The sequence below is a fragment of the Phyllostomus hastatus genome, unplaced genomic scaffold, assembly GCF_019186645.2.
Source record: "Phyllostomus hastatus isolate PE091 unplaced genomic scaffold, TTU_PhHast_1.1 phas_contig_283, whole genome shotgun sequence".
Classification (NCBI taxonomy): domain Eukaryota; kingdom Metazoa; phylum Chordata; class Mammalia; order Chiroptera; family Phyllostomidae; genus Phyllostomus; species Phyllostomus hastatus.
The window spans coordinates 319682-329231 of NW_025333833.1; the positions used below are offsets into that span (position 1 = coordinate 319682).

A 9550-nucleotide genomic window follows, 5' to 3' on the forward strand; every position below is an offset into this window, starting at 1 on the left:
TATAATTTTATATAAATGGAGTCATATAGCACTCTTTCTCGGTTGGGCTTCTTTCACTCAACATAACTATTTTGAGATTCATGCGAATCAACAGTTTGTTTCTTTTTTTCTCCTTCTGTGTACTATCCCACCGTATGGATAGACCACGTTCATCTCCACCTGCTGGCTGCTACTTGGGCTGTTTCCAGTTTCGGGCTCAAGCGCAAGAAGCCGCCCGGCGCGCAGGGTGTCGACGGCCTGCGCTTTGCTGCCTCTGGGAGGAGAGTGGCGGGGTCGCCCTGGGGTCGTTTGGCCGGGCCACTTTCCGTCCCCGCCGGCAGCGTGTGTCCCGGGCCACCTGCGGTGCCTGACTCGCGGGTGGCGATGGATGCCTCCGTGCGGTCCCCCTGTCTTCTTAGGAGAGGTGTCCGTTCGGGGCTTGCCCACGGTTTGGGGCGCGGGGCGGGGTTGGGTTGTGAGAATAACTTTTTAATGGGAAGAAAGTGTCTGTTGCTCCCACCTGGTTTAGGACCCGAGGCTTCCGGATTCCGGGCGGGACCGACCGCGAGGACGCTGGGAGCGCGGGGCGGGGCGGGGCGGGTGGTGGCGGCGCGAGCGGCTGCAGGAGGCAGAGCAGGCGGGCGTGGCGGCGGCGGCCGCGCGGAGGGGCGGGGCGCCAGAGCCACCCGCTTTGGAGGACGCGGCCCCGAACCAGACCTTGGTCCTCAGGGTCCGGGCGGAACCGCTGACCGTTCCTTCAGCCGCGCAGCGCGCGTTCTCTTCCCGGGGCCGGAAAAGACGACTAGAGCCCCAAGCGCGGGCAAAGAAGAAAAAAAAAAAAAAAAAAAGAGGACGCACGCGCTGTTTCCGCCCGGTTTCGAACCGGGGACCTTTCGCGTGTGAGGCGAACGTGATAACCACTACACTACGGAAACCGCCGGGAGCTTGCGCCGCAAAGAGCGCCCTTGACGCGCGCGCCGACGCGTCCCCGGGCCCCCCCCCACCCCGCCCGCGGGGCCCTGGCCCTTGGACGCTCTTCTGCCGCACCCCCGGGGCGGCGGGGCGGGGACCCTGTTGGAGCGCGGGCTCCCGTTTGAGACAGGAACGCTACGCCGGAGGCCGGCCAGCACTCACAGCCGGGGACTCGAGTCGAGGAAACCTCCCTTTCCTCCTTCCTCTGCCTTTCTTCCCGGGGCGTCTCCGTCACGGATCGCGGCCCCTCCCCGCCCCCGCCGTTGGCTGTGGGCCCCCGGCGCCGCCGCAGAGCGCAGCTGGGTGTGGGGAGGGCGCCCCGCGCTCGGCGACCCCGGGGGCGCGCGGGGGGGAAACGCGCCGCCGGGAAGGGCCGGGGTGTTCCCTGCGCGCGCGGGCGGAGCAGGCCGCGGTCTCCCTTTCCCGCCCTTCTTCCAACACCGCAACGACGGAAGTGTTGGAGGTGGTTTGAAATGTGTAAAGACAAAAACAGAAAACGCGTAACGACGAAGAGACCGAGCGGAGTGATTTTGACCTGAGTTCACGGCAGGTTACACAGGGTCCCAGGGCCACTGGCCTTGGTGTCCGAGGACGCAGGAGGGGTGGGCGCTACCGGCTGCGGAGGCCCGAGCGGGGGCTGGCACCGGGCGGGGCGTGCGAGGCCTCGTGGACGGTGTTTAGGACCCCGAACACCCGTGGGAAAGGACAGCAGAGGTCATGGCCTCCTTTTCTGAATGGTGTGGCGGGAAATTGTGTGCGGAGGCAGGGGGTGGAGGCAGTTTGGGGACGAAACAGGTGACAAAGCCATGAGGAAAAGCAGAAGAGAGGATGAGGGAGTCAATCACTAAAGCCAGTTGTTGGGTGAGGCCAGTGCCTGGGGGACTCGAAGGGCGCTGCCCTGGCCGACTGTCCCGGGAGCTGGGACCTGGCAGGAGCCCAGGGGAGAGAGTGGGCGTCGGGTGACTAAGCCCAGGACAGGGCGTGGGAGCCATAGGAGAGAACGCCAGGGCCGAGATGACACGGGCTGAGCCCGTGCAGAACTCGAGGGACATCAGAAATGCCGGCGGACTGGGTTCTCGGCGAATGGTAGAGAATCTACCAGGTGGAGCCGCCTTAACAGAAAATCCGTAAGGTGGCTTAAATACTTAGGGCAAACATGACCTCACATTCCTCGGTAAATGTGGGCTTCAGGCAAGTCTTGATCCAGGCCCCCCAAATTATATTCCTTCTCTTGGTCCTTCTTCCCTCAGTGTGGACTCCATTTCTGAGCGGGCTGTCCACTCTACGTTTTCAAAATGCCGTCAGCGAGTTGGACTACGGGCTCCCCGATTCATGTGCTGCAGGAAAAGATGTTTCTTTCTCCCAGAGCTCATGACTGAACAGGCAAAGGAGGCAGGATGTGCCGCTCAGTTTACCACTTCAGGTTTTCTCCTGAAGTCAGCAGTGCATCCCGCTCAAAACCTACGGCTGACAGATTCAGGGTCTCTCTGGGAAGGAAGAAGGAGGTGGAAATGCCGAGTTGGTACCTCCAAACGTCTATACAGAAGGGAAGACCTACAACGTGACAGCATAGGGAGAAACGGTCACCCCCGCTCCGGTGCGTGGGTTGCGAGGCAAGAAGGAAGTGTTGGCTCGGGAGCCCTTTGGAGGGGCCTGGCGCACGCCACGGGGCTCTGCCTGGCTGTCGGTCGGCAGGCCAGGGTTTGCGGAGGCTCGAAGGGTGGCAGGCAGATACCAACCCTAAGGTGCGAAAGCGCAGCAATGTGCATGAATAGGGCTTGGACACGTGCTTTTGCTTGTGGAACCAAAAGGTCGGACTACTGTCAGGAGTGGGATTCGAACCCACGCCTCCAGGGGAGACTGCGACCTGAACGCAGCGCCTTAGACCGCTCGGCCATCCTGACCTGCCTGCCAGACAGCGTTCCACCCTCCCGGCTCTCACGCGACCTCGCGCTGGTTGGACGGCTGTCCACGGACCGGACCCGCGCGGGCGGCCAGTCGGCCAGTCGGGCGTTTTACTCTTCCCCCCCGCGGGCCGCGGCACGGTGCGCGCCCACCTGCTCCTCCTGGAGGCTTCACTTGCCCTCTCGGGCCTCTTGGTCTTGGTCAACGCGACGCCCGCGTTGAAGGCACTGGAGTTTTCAGCGCCACCCCTGTCGGGGTGGGGTCGGGGACAGGCTCCCGCTCGCCCGCTGCTTTGCTGGGGGGCCCGGCCGGTTCGACGTCAGGTCGAGCGCGGGCCGGACGCCCGCCTTGCCCAGAACGCCCAGGACGGGTGCGGCGAAGGCAGGGGCTTGCCAAGGCCGTCCTCGTTAGTATAGTGGTGAGTATCCCCGCCTGTCACGCGGGAGACCGGGGTTCGATTCCCCGACGGGGAGGCGGTGCATCCTTTTGCTCGCCATCTCCCTTTCTGTCCCGCAGCCCCACCGGATGGGCTTTTTTTTCCTGTCGCGCATCCTGAGTCGGCTGCGGCGTGGAGCCAAGGGACCAGGACGAGCCGGGCAGCCAGAGCACCCCCGAGAGGCGTTCTGTCCGGCAGAGGTGGGCCGCGGCGCGGGGCGCGGTAAGGGGAGGATGTGACAGCGCAGAGCTGCGGGGCGAGCGAGGCGCCGGGGACGACGTGGTAACTGGGATTGGATTCCCGGCCGACGCAGAGGGCTGCTCTTTTGCGGGGAGGCAGAGAACCCTCGTGTCCGGTGCGCGTGCGGGTGCGGGTGGACCCTGGGACCTGCCACCTGGGCCCGGAGCACCCTGGGAGTCAGGAGCCCTAGACGCCAGGCGCGCGGCGGCGTGCGAGGGTGGGACAGGGAGGCGCGCGGCGTTCTGAGGTTGTCGCAGGCAGGAGGAGGTCAGGGCGCGTCTGGCGACCGGGCCGACCCCGCTGAACTTGAAAGGCAGGCGCCGCGGCCGGGGAGTGACGCGCCTGCGACCTGGCGGCTGAGCGTGTCGGAGAACCGGTCGCCTGGCCGCCTCACTCGCCACTCCCTGGTGGTCTAGTGGTTAGGATTCGGCGCTCTCACCGCCGCGGCCCGGGTTCGATTCCCGGTCAGGGAAGTATGTTTTTACTTTGTTTTCTCTCTGCCTCCTGAGCTCCCCACAGTGTCCACACCCAGTTTTTAGCCTGCGCTCTCTGTTTTCCTTATCGCCGCCCGGGCCCCAAAGAGTTCCCCCGGCATCCTTCACGTCCGGGTACAATCCTGCCAAGTAACCGCCTCGGGTCCAAACCTTTAGCTTCGCTCGCCCACGAGAAGCCCCTGGCGTTTCCCCTCCTTCGTCTCCCGAGCTCACTTTGCTCCCTCCTTCCACATGCGCAAGCACGAGGGCCTAGGTCGGCTTGTCTCCCGCCCTGGCCACCGCACTTGCCCGTACTTCCCAGCAGCACCGGGACAGGCCGCCCCTTCAGCAGGGAGTCCCGGGAAGGGCCTGGCAGTGGTGTTGGAAACCACACGTACACCTGCAAGTCCCGCCGCCTGCGGGAGCCCGCGGCGCCTCACTCAGAGGCTTTTGCCTGCCGCCGCCGAGGTGGCTTTGCTGCCACGTGCCCGGTCCGGTCCGCAAGGCTGCGTCCCCGGTGGGCTGGTGATGGAGGCCTCCTAGTGGCGGGTGCTCTCGGGTGGGGATGGGCGTGGAGGGCGGGACCATGGCGCCCCTCAGGCGGAGGTGTGAGAAGGAACCTGGACCCCACGTCCGGGGAGCTGGGATCCCCGGCTGCAGCCCACGTCAGACAGCAGAGAGATAGGGGAGGCCGGTCGGGAACACCCGCGGCCGAGCAGGTGGGAGGAGGTGGAGGCAGATGGGTGGCCCGTGCACTCCTGGCCGGAGTGGCACCCCCAGCGCTGTCCATTCTGCCTCAAAGTGTCAAGAATGTTATGAGAGCACCCCCCTCTTGTCCACAGCCGTGTCCACGGTGCCAAGGAGCCCCATCGCGAGCACAGGAGCTCCGAGTCTGTCACCATAGGCAGCTCCTCACCGGCCTTGTCCACCTGTTGGGGGTGAGAGTGTGGTTGGCTGAGGCTGAGGGATGAGGGCACAGGGCCAGATGACTCCATACACGGGGATGGGCTGTGAGCTGTGGGAGGTGCAAGAAGGAGGGCAGGGTGTCCCCATGGAAGCTGGTTTGGGGCAAACGAGAGGGGGCAGCTGGTGATGCTGGTGGAGGTGGTGATGCTGCAGGTGGTGTTGAGTAGGGTTGGCTGGGCCTGCCGGGGTTGGTGGCAGAGGGACTGGGGTGGTCCTGGCAGACTCGGGGCTGCTGCTGGTGCTGGTGGGGGTCGTTCCCGGTTCTCAGGGTGGAGGTTTTACTGGTGGAGCCGCGGCCAGGGCTGGAAAAGTGTTGCTGCAGGGCAGGATGAAGGGCAGGTGGGGTGTGGGTTGAGGAGACCGTGGCATTATTTTGCGCCCCCTTGTGCGCGGTGTTGACCTTGTGACCCAGCAGGTGGATGCTCTGTCTGCACCTGCTAAGAGGGTCCACATTGGGGGTCGTGACTGTGGCAACACAGTGCCATTTGGGGAGTGTGGGTTTGTACGGAGCCAGGGAGCTAGGAAAGGGGGTAAAAGATGAAGAGTCAGTCTGTTGTGCAAGGTGGCATTTACTCCCCGTAGTGAAATGAGTTATCCAAGAGGTACCAGGGTGATGGCCTGGCTGTTGGGGCCTGAAGGCTTGGCTTTTGAATGCGGTGTCTAGCGGCAGGACCAAAAGTCAGGTGGGTTGCATGGGCCGGGAATCGAACCCGGGCCTCCCGCGTGGCAGGCGAGAATTCTACCACTGAACCACCCATGCATCAACAATGTAGATTTGTAGGTTCACTCCACTATTCTCCTCCGAGAGTCCTTTCATTTGTGCGGGAGGCAGACACGAGATATGAAACAGGTTCCCTGCATTCAAAGGTTCTAAGGCCGGCCCAGAGAGTAGGAAGGGAGAGGAAGACGGAAGAGGACTCTGCCCCTTCTCGGCCTGCCAGGGCCCCCTTGAGTCTGGCAGTGTCGCCTGGGAAGGCCAGAAGCTGGGCTAAGCCTGGCCGGCACCCAGATCCCAAGCAGGCTAGGCCATGTGTGGAGGAAGCAGCTGAGCATCCAAGTTCCCTTCAACGACCCCAGGTGCAGCCCCAAGTCCCTAGCGTGCCTGGCGGAGAACCGAGGGTGGAAGGTGGAGGCGGGAGGTTGCAGAGAACCCAATGGTGTCACCCAGGAGCGAACTGGGAGGCCAGAAATGGCTGCAACGAGTGTAGTGACGAGTCAGGAACAAGCAAAAGGGTAACCAGTTGTCAGGAGTGGGATTCGAACCCACGCCTCCAGGGGAGACTGCGACCTGAACGCAGCGCCTTAGACCGCTCGGCCATCCTGACCCCACGTTGGGAGTGTCCCGGCTCACCCGTCTGGGATCGGAGGTGAACGCCGGCGCTATCGACCCCGTCGCTCTGGTCAGGAGGCTGTCCCCGGTGCCCGCGTGCTCTCTTCCATCCTGCGCCGCGGCACGATGCGCGCCCACCTGCTACTCCCGGCGGACCCGCTTGCTCTCCCAATCCTCTTGGTCGTGAAGTCGCCCCCGCATTGGAGGCCAGAGGCAGAGCGCCCTCGGCGTTTTCAGCGCTACCTTTGCTGGGGTGGGGGCGGGGACCGGCGCGGGGCGGTCTCAGGCTCTCAGGCTCTCAGGCTCTCAGGCTCGCTCTCGCTGGCAGCTTTGTTGGAGGACGTGGTGGGTTCGATACTGGGTGGTGCACCTGCTGGGCGACTTCAATGCACGGGGTGGCGAGGCGCCAGCACCTGCGCGGCGGTGTTTGTTAGTGTGGTGGTGAGCGTCCCTGCCTGGCACCCCGGAGGTCTGGGGTCGATTCCTGCATGGGAATACCACGGGACCTTTTGGTCGTAAGCTCCGCCCTCTGTCCAGCACCTTGCCCGCATGGGCCCCTCTTTTCGCCCTTCTGCCCTGTGTGGGAGCCCGGGGTCCAGTTTGTGCCAGATGTTCCCCAACAAACCCTTCCCCCACCCTTCCTCCTTCAGGGCACTATACTCCCACAGCTCAGCGAAGTCCTTTCCCGCCACCGCAGCGCCTGTCTCCAGGCCTGCCCAAGTGGCTGGTGGAATGGGCTCCCAGGGACACGACTCACCGCAGCCCCCGGCTGGCGGCAGGCGGCTGAGCGCCCTGTCGCCGAGGACAGTGGCACCCAGTGGAGGAAGCCTGTGGCAATCCCGCGGAAGGGGGACTGGAGACCCGCGACCCAGGGGCGGCCCCAGCGTGGAGCTGTGGGACCGGTAGCAGCCGAACAGCGAGAGCGCCCCAGAGAGGCCACCTGCGTGGGCCCGGCGCGGGTGGGGCGCCGGAACGTTCGTCCGTGACACCCAGGGCGGCGCGTGGCTGCGGGCAAGCGAGAGAATCATCGGAGAGGGTTCGAGCCGGTGGCGGCGATAGCGGAAGTACAGAGGAGTACCCACGGAAAGGTTGGCCGTGCTGCGTTGGTGGTATAGTGGTGAGCATAGCTGCCTTCCAAGCAGTTGACCCGGGTTCGATTCCCGGCCAACGCAAAGGGCTGGTATTTTTGCTGAACTCCAGGGCCTTTGGGCCCCGTGTGTATTCAGGAGCTACTGGACCCTGGGACCTGCGACTTGGGCCCCAGATGCGGGGCCCGCGGCTGCGTACTAGAGTGGGAAGAGTGGGCGTGTAGCGTTTTGAGGGTGCCACAGGCAGGAGAGGGTCGATGTCTCCTGAGTGGGAACAAGCAAGGGGTGGCTGTACTCGAAAAGGCTGGTGCTACTGCCAGGTGTCCTCGGGGCCCTGTTTGCAAGAAGAGCAGTAAGCCAGACACATCGTTCGCCAGTCCCTGGTGGTCTAGTGGTTAGGATTCGGCGCTCTCACCGCCGCGGCCCGGGTTCGATTCCCGGTCAGGGAACGCTCTTTTTTCTCCCCCTTCGTTTTCTAAACCGCCCCCGAATGTGCACACTCTTCTTTTAACCAACGCTCTGTACCTTCTCCTGGCCCCTGCACCTGCGGAAGCCCTTTGGCTCCCTACAATTTCGGCCCCAGCACTGCCAGGCAACCGCCTCCCCTCCCATCCTTTGTCCTCGCTCACCCGGTTTTGCAGCCCCAAACCCGAGGGCCCCAGTGCGGCTCGTTTCCCCGCCACGGCCACCTCACGTGCTCCAACTCTCCATAAGGACAGAGTCGGCGGGGACAAACGTCGCAGAGGTCAGGCTACCCCTTCGGAAGTGAGTCCCGGAAGGTGGGTTGGAAGGGAAAGGACACCTACACCTGCACGTCGGGACACCTGGCGGAGCACGCAGTGCCTCTCCTGGAGACGCTTGCCATCAGCCTTCGCTTCTGTGGCTTTCCTGCAGCATGCCATTGGCGGACCAGCTGCTTCTCCCGTCGGCTGGTGATGGTGTCCCAGGGACATGGAGTGTCCCCGGGTGGGGGTGGGAATGGATCTCGGGATGTGGTGCCCTGGAGGCGGAGATGTGGAAAGAAATCTGGACACAACGTCGCGGGAGCTGGACCACCGGACAGCAGCAAACGTCAGAAAGCAGAGATAGGAGAGGCGGGTCGGTAACATCCTGAAGCCAAGCAGGTGGGAGGAGGTGGAGGCAGATGGGTGACCCGTGGACTCCTGGACATCATCTTGTTCAACTTGCACCGCCAACACTGTCTAACCTACCCCAAAATGTTATAAGACACCTTCCTGGGCCCCTGCCCACCAGAGCCCCACACAGGACCATGGAGACCTAACTCCTACCACCGTCCATTTCACACCCGTCCTGCCATACCGTGCACGTCCAGCCAGCCTTCCATCCCTCTGCTCACTCCTGCATCCACCGTCTTCTGCTGGCGCTCCTCCATGTGACTTGCCCGCCTTGGTCTCCTTCCCGCCTAAACTCCCTCCCCCGTGTTGGCAAAAGAGTCTGACATCTGTCAATGCACTGCTTTCTTCGGAGGCTCAGGGCTGGTGGGCCAGCAGCACCCACTTGCCAGAGCTACGTTCTCTGACTGGGTTTTCACACAGCCGCGTCCACGGTGCCCAGGAGCCCCATCGCGAGCACAGGAGCTCCGAGTCTGTCACCATAGGCAGCTCCTCACCGGCCTTGTCCACCTGTTGGGGGTGAGAGTGTGGCTGGGCTGGCTGAGGCTGAGGGATGAGGGCACAGGGCCAGATGACTCCATACGTGGGGGTCGGCTGTGGCAACACAGTGCCATTTGGGGAGTATGGGTTTGTACGGAACCAGGAAAAGGGTAAAAGATGGAGAACCAGCCTATTGTGCAAGGTGGTGTTTACTCCCTGTAGTGAAATGAGTCACCCAAGTGGTATCAGGGTGATGGCTTGGTTGGTGGGGCCTGAGGGCTTGGCTCAGAAGTGCAGGGAGTAGAAGATCAAAAGGACAATGTAGGTTGTATGGGCCGGGAATCGAACCCGGGCCTCCCGCGTGGCAGGCGAGAATTCTACCACTGAACCACCCATGCCCTAGCAGATCGCAGGAAGACCCACCTATTGGACACAGGCCCCGACTTCACCTATTGGATTTGTGCAGGAGGTGGATGGGCCACCTACACCTGAGACTCCAGGCATTTAGGGCTTCTGCGCGACGGGTCGTGTCTACAGAGGGCCGGGGG

The 9550-nt window shown here is 63.4% G+C and overlaps 9 non-coding genes across 9 annotated transcripts; 4 read left to right on the forward strand and 5 right to left on the reverse strand.

Annotated features, from left to right (window-relative positions):
• Window positions 1-841: 841 nt before the first annotated feature.
• On the reverse strand, window positions 842-914 carry TRNAV-CAC. The gene has a single exon. It is a non-coding gene; the product is annotated as a tRNA-Val (tRNA).
• Window positions 915-2772: 1858 nt separating this feature from the next.
• Window positions 2773-2855, reverse strand: TRNAL-CAG. The gene has a single exon. It is a non-coding gene; the product is annotated as a tRNA-Leu (tRNA).
• Window positions 2856-3257: 402 nt separating this feature from the next.
• On the forward strand, window positions 3258-3329 carry TRNAD-GUC. The gene has a single exon. It is a non-coding gene; the product is annotated as a tRNA-Asp (tRNA).
• A 604-nt stretch (window positions 3330-3933) lies between these two features.
• On the forward strand, window positions 3934-4005 carry TRNAE-CUC. The gene has a single exon. It is a non-coding gene; the product is annotated as a tRNA-Glu (tRNA).
• A 1655-nt stretch (window positions 4006-5660) lies between these two features.
• TRNAG-GCC lies at window positions 5661-5731 on the reverse strand. Its single transcript has one exon. It is a non-coding gene; the product is annotated as a tRNA-Gly (tRNA).
• Window positions 5732-6213: 482 nt separating this feature from the next.
• TRNAL-CAG lies at window positions 6214-6296 on the reverse strand. Its single transcript has one exon. It is a non-coding gene; the product is annotated as a tRNA-Leu (tRNA).
• A 1105-nt stretch (window positions 6297-7401) lies between these two features.
• Window positions 7402-7473, forward strand: TRNAG-UCC. Its single transcript has one exon. It is a non-coding gene; the product is annotated as a tRNA-Gly (tRNA).
• Window positions 7474-7766: 293 nt separating this feature from the next.
• TRNAE-CUC lies at window positions 7767-7838 on the forward strand. Its single transcript has one exon. It is a non-coding gene; the product is annotated as a tRNA-Glu (tRNA).
• Window positions 7839-9329: 1491 nt separating this feature from the next.
• TRNAG-GCC lies at window positions 9330-9400 on the reverse strand. Its single transcript has one exon. It is a non-coding gene; the product is annotated as a tRNA-Gly (tRNA).
• Between the last annotated feature and the right edge of the window lie 150 nt (window positions 9401-9550).